Source organism: Pinus tabuliformis, chromosome 2_2, assembly GCF_031772625.1.
Source record: "Pinus tabuliformis cultivar Carrire ecotype Pingquan chromosome 2_2, CPIR1, whole genome shotgun sequence".
Taxonomy (NCBI): Eukaryota; Viridiplantae; Streptophyta; class Pinopsida; order Pinales; family Pinaceae; genus Pinus; species Pinus tabuliformis.
In genome coordinates, this window is record NC_142300.1 from 929,057,778 (window position 1) to 929,071,780 (window position 14,003).

The 14,003-nt window shown below is 36.5% G+C and overlaps 1 pseudogene; it reads right to left on the bottom strand.

Annotated features, from left to right (window-relative positions):
• Window positions 1-11,818: 11,818 nt before the first annotated feature.
• Window positions 11,819-12,732, bottom strand: LOC149196166 (GEM-like protein 5 pseudogene; annotated as a pseudogene).
• Window positions 12,733-14,003: the final 1,271 nt, after the last annotated feature.

Sequence of the window (14,003 nt, forward strand, 5' to 3'; positions counted from 1 at the left end):
CTTCCACTTGTCGCTTTAGTTTGATCACTTCATGTTCTTGATCATCAAGATCTTCTTTTAGAGAGAGGATCTTTGATTCAAGTCTCTGAATAGTTGTGCTCTGATCTTTTGCTATATCCTGCAATCTCTCCCTTACCCTGGTTTCTGTTTCCAATAGTTCTTTTAATTTGGCAGCTTCTTCAGTTTCTGCATTCTTCTCTTCATGTGCCATGAGACTTTTAATATCCTCGCTATTATTGGATGAAGCATTCTTCTTCTTGTGCGCCATGAGACTTCTAATATCTTCACTATCATTTAATGAACTTTTAATATGGGAATAATAGCTTCTACCATCTTCTTCATATATCCTTTCTCTGTTATGAGGACATCTAGCAGCATAGTGACCAACTCTACCACATAGAAAACATTTGAAAGGCAACTTATCTTTGAACCGTCCAGTTCCCCGTTCAAGATTCTTGACAAAATTTACCTCATCTTCTTCCTCTGACACTTCGAATGCGGCCTCTGGTGGTACCTCTTGTCGCATTTCAAAAGCAGTTAAGATCCCGTGAAGCTGTGACATGGTAATTTTCCGCACATTCTCCTTTTCTTCTATGGCAGATACTTTAGAATCAAATTTAGTAGACAGAGATCTCAAAACCTTTTGAACTAAGACAACTTCCTCAAATTCTTCACCCAGATCCCTCATACAATTCACAATCTCATCCATACGCAGGAAATAATTAGCTACGCTTTCATTACTTCGCATCTTAAGAGTTTCATACCGGATTCTGAGAGTTTGAAGCTTCGCTATTTTTACCTGATCATCTCCTTCGTAGCTTGTAACGATTTTGTCCCATATTTCCTTAGCTGATTTGAGATGCATGATCTTCATAAATTCTGATTGAGTCAAAGTACTCAATAGGACATTAACTACTTTGGCATTGAGCTCATATTGCTTTTTCTCTGCTGGATCTGTAGGAGTTGCTGATGGGAATTTGTATCCTCCTTCTACGAGTCCCCAAACTTCTGCTCCAAGAGACTGTAGATATGCAGTGGTTCTTATCTTCCAGTGAGTAAAATTGTTCCCGTCAAAGACTGGTGGCCTGATGTGTGCCTCTCTTTCTGGATTAGCCATTTTGATGGATCTTTTCCTTCAAGCGATCAAGCTTCCTCTGAAGGACCTGCTCTGATACCAATTGTTGGAAATAATACTGAGAGGGGGGGTGAATCAGTATTATCAGATCAATAAAACCTTTTCAATTTCATACTCAGAAACATATACGCGACTTCAGTTAAGTGAATCCGCGTGTACACGCGACTGTGTCTAAAGCAACTAGCGTATATGAAGATATCTTATGATTCAGTTAATCTTATCTTCAGTAAATGCATCAGAACATTATTAAGCAATTTAACAGTAAACAGGTGCAGTATAACAGAACAGAACATCACACAAGAGCCATACACATGAACACCATGATATAAGGTGGAAACCCAATGTGGGTGAAAACCACCTGCTGCAATTCGTCTCTTTCTTCTTTAATGAGAAACTTCTTTTACAATATACTGGTGCAGTCCTTTACCAGTATGCAGGCTACAACCTGCAGAGGGCTACAACCCTCTCTTTCGTTTTCCAACCACTTCTGGAAGGGAGCTACAACCCCCTCAGCTCTTGTACTAGCTGATCCATTTACTAGTACGTAGGTGCTGACCCTACAACCGAATCACTGAAACCCTGTCATCAAGAACACAGAACCCAAACCAGAATCTAGAACTTTCTGCCTTTGCTGTCAGATCCGACCCTTGCCAAGCGTCCCGAACAGATAACCAGCAATACCAGATCCTCTCACTGCGTCAGACACCCACACACATATCTTTGCCTAGTGATCTTCTCCTTATATAGCCTTAGGCCTTGTTCAATACCAAGAGCCAAAACCATAGAAACACAATACCATCAACTTCAAAACTAGGGATCGACACGCCCGTCGAGACACAATGGTCCGAAACCATAGGCACAACTTCCAAGGACTAACCACCATGGACCAAAGGTACTTTTCCACATACACGCGCTTTTTATGAAGCCAACCTGCGTGTACACGCGACTTGGGCTTAACAAACCTGCGTGTATGAACTTCCTTGGTAAGCTGTACTAGGATCTGTCTTCTGATTAAGTTGCCATTACCTGTACCAACTTCTGAGCATCTGTACCAACCTCTGAGTGAGTTGCCATCAAGGACAACACTTGAATCATAATGCCAACATTAGGAGATTGTCAACCAGTGAAAGATATGTCAAACTTGTCAGGTTGCCAATTTTCTGTGGTATGCTTCCATGTATATTGTTGTTTGATATATCTTGTAAAATGAGTTTGTTAGAGAACATGGATATGGAAATAGGAAGAGCCTCATCTAGAGAATTGTTGGACACATCAATTTTCTATAGGTGGGAGTAGTTGGTTAATGCAATCAGAAAAGGCAAAGTGGAACTTGGAAGCAAAGTCTAAGATTGGTATCATAGGATTGTATTTTTACCTAACTATCAAAAATATATGGGATCCTAAAATGAAATATTTGGGTGCTTCAAGAGGGTAGTGAGGGTACACTATAGAACTTTGGTGGATTAATTATGAGAATATGATAGTCAGTTACTATTTAATCTCCAGTCTACTCTCATTGGTTTGCATCATGTTTGTATTTTTTTCATAATTTCATTTCATGGTTAAGTAAACTAGGGTGCATGTGTCCGTAAACATTGAATTATTGTTCTTCTCAATCTATAAATGAGGTGGCATGGGAATAGGTTTATCATTTATATATTTTTTAAGAAGGTGTGAATAATACGTACTACTTTGTAAATTTCTTGTATCCCTTGTCTCCAAGGGTTACAATCCCAATTGCAATTTTCATACTATATTCTTTTTCATAAAGTGAGACTAAACTACCACTTTCAGGTGATGTACATGGACTAACACCTAGAGATGGAGTTAGATGTTGAGGACTAGCTCAAAAGGTATTGGAAACCAAAGAATGATTTGCAGCATAGGCTAGACATCTTGATCCCACAGCCACAGGACCATAGTCTATATTTATGCTTCTTGTAGTTTGCCCCCTTGAGGGATAGGGTAAGTGGGGGCACTGAAAGTTCTTTGGAGAGTAACTGCATCAAAACAATATATCTCCCAAATAAGAGTGAGGATATGAGAATCTAGAATGTGAACTAGAAAAAGCAAAGAAAAAATGTAAATGAACATCAAATTACTTACTTGGGTAAAAAGGGAAACAACTATAATTTGTGAACTGCATTGAACTGTATAAAAAATGACCTAAAATTAATACATGTACATAAATGTGTGATATTAAGGAATAAAATCGAACAAACATGGGAACAAAACCATTGCTCCCTGATTGTGGAAGGCTGCCAACAACTCCTTGATATTGAAATCCAAGTCCACTTTGAATAGTTCCTCCATTAAGAGTTCCATCTCCTATACCAACCAACCATAGTGGAAAAACAACATTTAAGCAATCATCTACACCTCCCTGTGATGATTAGTTATAAAAACCAGAGGATACTCATTGTGAAAGACAAGCCTTCCATGGGTGCATGGAACTCATGTTTTTGTATCATGTGATCATGCAGTTATAAGCCTCCATCATTGAGACTTGCCACGTGTTCATAGTTGATACTTACAATTTGATGAGGCTCACCACTGCAGATAGTAATAAAGGAGTCTAATGATAGTTCAATTCAGGGGTGGAATCTAATGCGTAAATCAAGGAGTTGATTGATAGATCGGGTGGTGGGTTACAATGGCATAAGACATTTCAATCATCTAATAGTGGATCCAACAACACACAGTGACAACCAAGGGGAGTTATTATCAAAGAAAATGTCTTACGACATAATGAAAGAAATCGAAGTTCCAATGACTTAATAGAGAAGCATCAAATATGCATTCATATTTTGTGTTGAGAATAGGGTGAAAAAGGGAGTTCGTGATGACAAACTACAAAGGTCTTAAAACAATTGTCAATCTGGTCCCATATTTTAGTTTTGGTTGTGGACAAATAAACATTTATAATGACATGGTTATTGTATAATTGGTACTTGTGAATAGGTTTTTTTTTTGCATGTAATTCACTTACCATGCATGCTTTTACCTCCAACACACATATCATACTTTTAGTGCAAAAGAAACTATGGTTTATAAGCTCTATCAGGTTTGTTATACGAACAGAGAAATAGATGGAGGTGAAATAACAAATGTGTACAAAATCCGATGCATGGAATGAGAAGTTTCTAAAAAAATTGTTATTCAATGGGCGTGTGTAAAAAGAGTGGTTTTGGACATGTATATTCATAACCTAGAGAACAAGCCAGAAACTAGAAGGTTGTGATTACAAAATGAAAAAGTATTGAAATTCTTGTCAATCTCGTCCAACATTTTAGTTTTGGCACTAGATAAATATAAAATTATTTAGTAACTTATTTGTTGTCTAATTGGCTCTTATGAGAAAAGCTTTCTTGTTTTTTGGCTTTTGCATGTCATTCACTTATTATGCATTGGTCACACAAACCAGATTTATTGAAAAGGTAACCATGGTTTATAAGTTGAATTAAGTACCCTTTACAGAAATGGAAGGAAAGATAGATGCAAGCATAAATGTGCACAACTTCTCATGTAGAAGTAGGAAACATGAAGCTCATGAAGAATCTTTTGTTGAATGGGAATCTGTAAAAATAATAGTTTTGGACATGACTATTATTGTTTCTTAGATAATATAAGTCAATGGAAGGAAGTATGTACTTCTACATAAAAAATTTGTAATATTTGGCTCTCTTCAAATGCCATGAAGTTTTTTTTTTTTTTTGCAAACATACTTAGGGGAAAAGGAATCTAATTTATCAATCACTAACATAATAGATAGATATGGATAGATCATGCATGTTATTGAACAATCACTAACATGTTGATGAACCCATTTTAATTGGTTATTGATGTAGAAAATCTGATGTAGGTTAACCCGATAATGCAATATAAATAAAAGCAGAATACTATAACCTACTTCTACTATCAATTTTGGGAAGCTTAAAGATCGAGCTGAACAATATAACCAGAAGAAGAATAATCAATTGCACAATACACATGAAAATACTTTGGGTAAAGCCTCAGCTAAAATCCCCACTATCTGTATTGCCATACAAGGTGCAAATACATAGGAATTATACAAAGCCTTAGCTCTCACAACTATCCAGCTCTCAAAACAATCCTCATAGATGCTCACAGGCAATCCTGGCTTCTCTCAAACCTTCCTCTCTACCCTCCAAGCTCTTATTTCCTTGCATTGTTCCTCTAGGATGATTCTCCTTCAACCAAGTGGAAAACTCATTTACCAAGTGGATGATCTCCTGATCTCACACATTGTCAGAACTACACAATCCTCAAGGAATGATTCCTTGACTGCATGCATGAGTTTTCTTTATAATAAAACACATGCAACTAATAGTACATTGTCCTTGACTTTAATCTCACCTAGGTCTTTCTCAGAATAAACATGCATGAGTTTGTGATGAGAGAATCTTCAGTTAACTGGAGTACACTAGTTGAGTGCATGCATGCATCAACTGACTGTTAACTCACCATTAGTTCCTGAAACAGTTTGGAACTAATTTAAATGGACTTAAATCATTAAACTGAGTTAACTAATTACAACTCAAATATAACTCAATCTTATCTCCTTAATTTAAGGGATAACTCTTGCATGACTTCAGAAAGACTTCTAACTTGAATTTCTCCAACTAATTAATTCAAATCGAATTAATTAACTATTTCCAAGTAGTTGTTAAGACTAAATTTGATTTTAATTCACAATTTAATTCAAGGACAAATTAAATTGGAATATTCTTGTTGCCATGTTTCAACACTCCCTCTCAACAAGAAAGAGATTATCTACCACCCCGATCCTGTCTCTATGGAACTCGAATTTACACTTTGACAATGCCTTTGTCAAAATTTTAGTATCTTGCTCCTCTGTTGAAATATACTGCAACAACATGATCCTCCCATCATCAGCAACTTGCTTTACCTTGTGAAGCCAACGTGAACTCACAACTGATTTGTTCTCCGGTCTCGGAACCACGTCCCAAACACTGTTATGAACTATGGAGTCATACTCCACCATAGCATCAATGAAAATCGGTTGCTGCACTGCTTCCTCAAAGGAATATGGCTTGCTCTCAACACATTCCCCGACAAGGGCCGTGTATCCAGTGTACCTCTCAGGTGACCTCCTCTGTCTGCGCTGAGAAGATGGTGCTCCCACATTCTCTCTTGCATCCTTCAACAATCTGTCAGCTTCTCTTGTCTGCTTCTGTCCATCTTTGGAAGACTTTTCTTGAGTAGATGTCTCCACTCCTGGAATCTCTGCATGCGGCTGCTCCACTTCAGTCTGAGGATCCTTCTCCTTAGGAACCAATAGTTCCTCCACAGCCTGTAGTTGGAGCTCCCTCTCAAGGGAAACTCGCATGGCCTTCTACTCATCAAACTTGAGATTTGTGCGAACCACTATCCTCCGACTGGTAGGGAAGTACACCTGATAGTTGTGATGTGTATCAGTGTACCCCACAAATATCCCCAACTTTACTGTCGGCTCAAACTTCTTCTGTGCATACTTTGTCACATGGCAATATACTGATGAGCCAAAGATCCTGAAGTGACCCACATCTAGTCTCTTACTGGAGAAAGCTTCCTCTAGTGTTTTCATCCCAAGTATGCGATGCGAGCTTCTATTATGAAAATAGACCGCTGCGTTGCATGCCTCAGCCCACAAGTGAAGTGGTAGGCCTTGGTAATGCAGCATTGCCCATGCTGCCCCTACAATAGTTATGTTCTTCCTCTCAGCCACCCCATTCTATTGTGGGTTATGAGGTGCCATCAACTCTCATTTAATTCCTTCCGCTGCACATAAGTCCTTAAACTCTTGAGAGACATATTCTCCACCGTTGTCACTTCTCAAGACCTTGATCTTCTTCCCTGACTCTTTCTCAACCAAAGCTTTGAACTCACAAAACTTTGTGAAATTTTGGTCCTTCTTCTGCATGAAATAAATCCAACATTTACGAGAATAGTCATCAATGAAAATCACATAATACCTTTGCTTTGTTGTGGATGTCGTCGAGAATGGTCCACACACATCAGTATGAACTCACTCTAAGATAGCCTTTGCTCGACTATCTCGATCATGAAAGGAAGACTTGGTGTACTTTCCCAAGGTACAACCTTTACATGTGTCAACTTGCTCAAGTTTACCTTTGGGAAGTCCTGTAGAAATCTGTTGCATTATCTTCAAAGCCCCATGATGAAAATGCCCCAACCACCTGTGCCACAACTCGCCAATGTCTTGGATTAGCACCAATTCTACTTTCATACTCAATGCTGCACAATCATCTACCTCTAGTTTATAGAGATTCTTCACCTGAATCCCTATCCACTTGATCTGACTTGCGGCTATGTGTCTTACGAATGCCTTTCCTTTATTGAAGACAACATCGTAGCCTTTGTCCTCCAACATCGCGACCGATACTAAGTTCTTCTTCAGTCTAGGAACATACTTCACATCTGTCAAGGTGAGAGGATCTCCATGCTCCCTCTGAAAGGCAACCATGCCCACTCCTGAAACACTATACCTTCCATCGTCACCCATCTCTATGCACATCTTGAGGTCTTTCTCCTCCAAGGCACTAAATAAACTTTTATCACTAGTCATGTGGAATGAGGCTTGACTGTCAAGATACCAAACACAACCCATCATCAATGACACCATGCATGTGATGAGGGTAAAGTCCATTTCGAACTAAGAGGCTAATTCCTCTCCTTCCGATCCTTTCGAGGATCCCTTATTGGATTTCTTCGATGGGCATTTAGTCACATAATGTCCCATATCGTGACAATTAAAGCATCTCACTTTAGACATGTCACCCTTCTTCCCTCCATGAGAAGAATTCAATTTGGAATGGGAAGCCTTCCCCTTCCCTTTCGTTGCCTTACTTGCTATGGCCAAATTTTCTTCATCATCGTCCTTGGATGAAAAACCATCTTGTGTGCTCCTCTTGATCTCCTCCTACATGAAATTTGACCATAGTCATTCCCAATCTGGCAGTTTTTCCCTTCCATTCACAGAGTCTTGGTAGCTATTCCAACTCTTTGGAAGGCCAAGGAGAGCGAGGCTCACCATATAATCATTGGAAGTAGTTATTCCCACACTACGAAGCTCATCTCTACAGGTGGTGAGCTTGTTCAGATATGTGGAAATAGTATCACCCTTCTCCATCTTGATTCTTCGAAGCTTATTCTTAAGCGCCAATTTCCTCTAGTCGCTACTATTCTGGTAGAGGTACTTCAATGTCTTCCACATTGAAAATGTAGTATCCTTCCCATGGAGACTCGAGACATATGGTCTCAAACTCCCTCAAGGATGATCCATCTCGCCTTCACCACACACTTCTTCCACTCAGCCAACTATTGTGCATTAGTTGAAGCGGGCTTTGGGATTTCTTGATCAATGAATTCCTTCAAGCCATTGTCTTCTAATACAACCTCCATTCTATCTTTCCATGCTATGTAATTTGAGCTACCTTCCAAGGCATACTCGAGTCTCAATCCATAAAATGCCATTGGCCAACCTTGAAGTATGATATGAATTTGATTTGCACCTGCAACCCAGAACTTCAAACTTCAAATTCTCTTCTCAGTATACTGTTCACAGCTCTGATACGGTGTAGAAAATTTCTACAAATCCAGCTTCGATACCATGTAGAAAATTTCTACAAACCTCGCTCTGATACCATGTAGAAAATATGATGTAGGTTAACCCGATAATGCAATATAAATCAAAGCAGAATACTATAACCTACTTATACTATCAATTTGTGGAAGCTTAAAGATTGAGCTGAACAATATATCCAAAAGAAGAAGAATCAATCACACAATACACTTGAAAATACTTTGGGGAAGGCCTTAGCTAAAAACCCCACTATCTGTATTATCATACAAGGTGGAAATACGTAGGAATTATACAAAGCCTTAGCTCTCATAGCTAGCCAGCTCTCAATACAATCCTCACAGATGCTCACACACAATCCTGGCTTCTCTCAAGCCTTCCTCTCTACCCTCCAAGCTCCGATTTCGTTGCACTGTTCCTCTGGGATGATTCTCCTTCAACCAAGTGGAAAACTCATTTACCAAGTGGATGATCTCCTGATCTCACACATTTTCAGAACTGTACAATCCTCAAGGAATGATTCCTTGACCGCATGCATGAGTTTTCTTTATAAGAAAACACATGCAACTGATAGTACACTGTCCTTGACTTTAATCTCAACTGGGTATTTCTCAGAATAGACATGCATGAGTTTTCGATGAGGGAATCTTCAATTAACTGGAGTACACTAGTTGAGTGCATGCATGCATCAACTAACTGTTAACTCACCATTAGTTCCTTAAATAGTTTGGAAATAATTTAATTGTACTTAACTCAGTAAACTGAGTTAACTAATTACAACTCAAATATAACTCAATCTTATCTCCTTAACCTAAGGGATAACTCTTGCAAGACTTTAGAAAGACTTCTAGCTTGAATTTCTCAACTAATTAATTCAAATCGAATTAATTAATTATTTCCAAGTAGATGTTAAGACTAAATTCGATTTTAATTCACAATTTAATTCAAGGACAAATTAAATTGGAATATTCTTGTTGCCATATTTCAATAATTGAGTTCAAGGAAATCGAGAATCACCTATTAAATGCCCTATGATTAAACTAAAGATGCTTCTTGTAGCAAGTATCATAGGATATTGCTTTATTCTCCTTTTTCTCCAAGATTTCTTACCCTAATACCATTCCATTCTCTTGTCTATGAAATATGAAACAACAAGCCTAACAATGACAATGTTGTTTGCAATATTTTTCCTTTTTAAATAGCTTGTAGGTTCCAAGAAAAAGTGGGCTCTCAACTATTCAAAGATAATATCATTTCCTTGCTAGGAAACTCTACTAATTATCTTAATTTATATGGATGGATACTTTTCTCTTATATTTACCAATAGAGAGATAATAAAAGAAACCTAGATACATATTAACTCGAGATCTGCCAAGCATCGAGAGGGATCAAATCTCTTTTCATTGTAAAAAAAAGTTTGCATCTCAAGAGATATGATACCTCTCAATGCTTGGTATGTTAAACAAGAAATTACGTTACATCCCTACCATAGTCCAATAGAGAGAGTGTCTCAACACAAATAAGATATCACTTTCCAAATAAAGGTTTTTTCCTCTGAGTATTTTATCCGACTTAAATAATTAATATGGTGTTGTGTTTTTGGGTAAGTCTTTAAGTAGTGTCAAAGAAAGTACGTCTTAAGTAACCTCTGAGTTCAAGATCTATTTAATGTGTTGACTATCAAAGAGAAATGGTAACTCCATAATAAAGAAAGTATCTCTTATTTTGAAAAGTAATGTAATGACTCATATCAATGAGTTTGGTTATAGTGGGTCCATGTGATGCTCTTTCACATGTACCAATAATGTTTACAGACATAATGATTTATTTGTTGCACCATGTAATATCACTAGTGGTGTTCACGTTATCAAGTTCCTCATGTTTCCATCTTTTTTACTAGCATTGGAATCATGTAGGAATTCTCTAATTCTCAAACATTATTTGGACATCAATAATGGTGACTCTCAATGAAAATGCAAGGAGATGACAAAAGTAAATGGACATAGATTCTAGAAGACTAGAGCAAATTGTATTTTGAGACACTAGCAAAAGTGTGGATGCAGAAAGAGCATTGAAAGGAGACTAAAAGAAACACATTCTTACTCAAAGATAATAATAGAGGAAATTGAGGGAAGTAGAGAGAACCACAGGGAGATAGATAGATTGGTGGGAAATAGACCCATTTTGTTCCATTCAAAGAACCATGAGCAACATAACCACAGTTTAGTGATATATTAGAGCAAATTTATGAGTGGAACAATTCCATATACATTGCATCACAACAAAAACATGAAAAGAAGTGCACATTATGTATAATATGAACAACTATATATACAATATTTTTTTGTGTGTTTCTGAAAATTACTAGATGTATGATCAATAACTAGATGTATGTACAATATTTTTGTGGGAAATGGACCCATTTCATTCCATTCAAAGAAACATGAGCAGCATAATGAGAGTTCAGTGATATATTAGAGAAAATTTATGGTTAGAATAATGCCATATGCATTGCATCACAACAAAAAAATGAAAATAATTGCACATTATGTACAATATGATCAACTAGATATATAATTATTTTGGGTGTTTCTAAAAATTACTAAATGTATGAACAATAACTAGATATATGTATAATACTTTGGTGGGAAATAGACCCATTTCATTCCATTCAAATATCCATGAGAAACATTACCATAGTTTAGTGATATGTTACAGCACATTTATGAGTAAAACAATTCCATATACATTGCATCACAACAAAAATGTGAAGAGAAATGCACATTATGTACAATATGATCAACTAGATATACAATTTTTTTCCCTCTCTATTTTTGGGTGTCTTTTTGAAAATTATTGTGTGAAAAATTTAGAATATTCTCTCTTCTTGATGTCAAAATTGATTTATCAAGTTTCACGTTAGCAAGCATAGTGAGAGAAACATACACCTTATCATGAACATAAATAAGAAGATGTATGGTTTGCTGAAAGTCAAGTTTCAAGTTGATCTGTCTGCAAATCAAGATCATGAAGCTGATGAAGCATTTGCATGATAATATTTATGAGTATGTTTGCATCAAATAAGGAACAAAAACCATGAACTAGAATTCATGATTATCTACAATATGGATTTGTATATATTTCTCTGAAGGCTTGTTCACATTCTCACATGGGTTCACTGATCTCACTCTTCGAAGATGTATAGCCACCTACAATATCCAATCCAATAAATCTAAGATTAGTTACAAGCAATTGAGTATTGAAGGCATTTATGTTTAACATAAATACTCAAGAAATGCAAGCTTCATAAAAACCATTTTTTGGAAACATGTACAAGATTTCTTTTGGAAACCTAGGAAAGGGATATTGTGTAATACACCCAATAAAAAGGAAACATTAAAATAAAGTTGAATTCACAAACATTAGTCTGGAATTAATGTGATCATGTATGTATTACCTTGTAGTAGTTGCAGGCATTCCTTCCTTGAGAATATGTGAAGGAGAGTGGACGGTCATTACAGAAGGCTACCTTTTTTGTTGATATGAATAGTAGCCTTGCCCTAGAGTCACTGTTGGTTGACAAGTAACAAGATTGAGATTTCAAGAGCTTCTCTGTTGGACCAACATTGAAGCTCAACTTAAAAATTTTGTCAACTCCACCTTGAGCTACTATTTTGGCCCCCAAGATCAACAATCCCCATATTGTTTTAGACATGCTACTTCCCTTAAGATTCACTGAACACAATGAACAAGTAGATGAATTCTACGAAAAATTTATATTGAAAATACTTTACTCACTTTACATATAATGAAATCCCAATTTTTACTCATATTAAAAGATTATGCAGACAAAAAGGTTTATAGACTTACAGTGAGCCCAAAAATTCTCAACTAGATCATCAACATTCCTCCATCTATGCAAACACTCTAAGAATGCATCTACCTTGGCTGTAAATAACACAAATAAATCCATAATCGAGTGAAGATCATTATCTCAGAACCCTCCATACTAAAAGTATATAACTTCAAAGCATAATAAAAAATGATAATTGCTAGAAAAAATATTAATACATATAAATAAAATGTATATTTACCCCAAAGAAAATATGGGGATGAGAGCATCCTGGTGAAAGTGTGCTTGGGTTGTCTCTGCTTCTTGCTGCTCTGATAATAGTTGTTCAAACACATAATCTAAATCATCCACCTCCTCCTTTGCACAAGCCCGGTCCTCCTTGGCATTATCTCAATTATTATCTCATAATCCTCCATACTAATATTCTTCATCCTTGATTCTTATATAAAATTTGCAATAGTTTTTAAAGAATATGTAAGAACACCTCATTTAATTGTAGATATCACCAATCCTGAGCAACAATGTATTCTTTATGGTAGCATTCTTCAATTATTCCTAGCCAATGATTGGAGGGTTTCATCATTTTACAAAGAAAAAGACACATTTAGTTTAAGAAGCTTAGGTGCACCCATATTATAAGGTTATTTTTACATGCAGAGTTACGCTCCTTGAACAATGACTATAACAAAATCAACCTCACTTCAAGGTGGTAGTCCTAGTAATGCTTCTCATGATACATAGGGAAACCCCTGCAAAACTCGTAGTTAATTATTTTGTTTCTTTATCCAATGTTGGGATAAATACATGGGTTGGAAATAGGTGGAACCCCTTTTGTAGACATCTTTTAACTCATATTGAGGATATTGTTTTTAGGATATTAGTTTGGGAATTTATTAGACTGGCCAGAAGTTGTGTCCCACCTAGGGAAACAATGAAAACGTATTTTAACTCATGTTGAGGGTATTTATCTTGATCATGGTTTTGGAATTCCATGGACTAGCCATAATTTCCATTTCACTTATGAAAGCAATCTAACTTTTCTCTGTGGAGTTTTAACCACTAATCCAATCAATGCTTCATAGAAAATTCCAAGACATTCATCTTTGTGTTAGTAGGATTGCATTTGTTTCTCAAAGACATCCTTGGCTTTCAGATATGTCTTCTATTTCCAATGGCTAACGCTGAACCAACCATGGTTCTAATGTAGTTTTTCTTTTAAAATATAATTTTAACCTAAAATCTATCACTATTATGGGATAATAAAAGTTATGTCTAGCTTCAACGTCTATCAAAATAGGAATGGATCATACTTGACACTCAATCACCTGTTTATATTTTAAAAAAGACTTTAAAAATTATCAGAGAATAGAGGACTTACATGATATGTTGAG